Here is a 592-nt window from a genome sequence, read left to right as displayed (position 1 = left end):
CAAAACCAGATTAAAAAAAAAAAAAAATCAAAAGTGCAGAACACCCAACCGCGGTCTGAAGTGTCACGGGCAAAGGTTTCGGCGTGGAAAGTAAAAGAAGCTGCCTGGCCGCAGAGCAGGCGTGCGGGTGCGGCGTGCATTTATTCCACGGGAGCGTGTTTGTGTCACTCCCGCACCGGCACGTGCGGGGCTGTTCCCGGCCGGGCAGACGCGGGGGTGAGCAGCAGGCGCCTTAAACGTCTGATGAAATAATGGATTCCTACGGCAGAGCAGGGATCATTCCCTCCCCACCACCCTACACCCCCCCGGCGGCGCAGGCATCCGCACAAATCCGCATTTACTGCACAAGAGAAGCAACAGCGTTTTAACAGAAAGCCCTCCCCGAGTACCTTGTAACTATTTTTATGTGGCGTAATTACAGCGGGAGATAAAACAGCTGTTACATCGCGAACGGGGGATGTGTGATGGGGGAGGGCAGCTGGTGAGTCACGCCACTTAACAAGGACGCAGTGTCGGCTGCTCTGCGGGGCCGGAGGTTCGCTCCAGGATGGGTGACCCTTGAGCGGCTGCTGGGCGGCGTGTCCGGCTGTCG

General features: G+C 57.6%; 1 protein-coding gene across 1 annotated transcript in view; it reads right to left on the bottom strand.

Moving 5' to 3' along the window:
* Positions 1-574, bottom strand: part of TGIF1 (TGFB induced factor homeobox 1) — a 12,114-nt gene extending 11,540 nt beyond the window's left edge. The window contains exon 1 of the mRNA XM_017738317.1: positions 390-574. The gene's annotated coding sequence lies outside the window, so the exon portion shown is untranslated. The remainder of the gene's footprint in view (positions 1-389) is intronic.
* Positions 575-592: the final 18 nt, after the last annotated feature.

This window comes from Corvus brachyrhynchos, unplaced genomic scaffold (assembly GCF_000691975.1).
Source record: "Corvus brachyrhynchos isolate BGI_N302 unplaced genomic scaffold, ASM69197v1 scaffold106, whole genome shotgun sequence".
Classification (NCBI taxonomy): domain Eukaryota; kingdom Metazoa; phylum Chordata; class Aves; order Passeriformes; family Corvidae; genus Corvus; species Corvus brachyrhynchos.
This window is presented reverse-complemented; position numbering and strand designations above follow the sequence as displayed.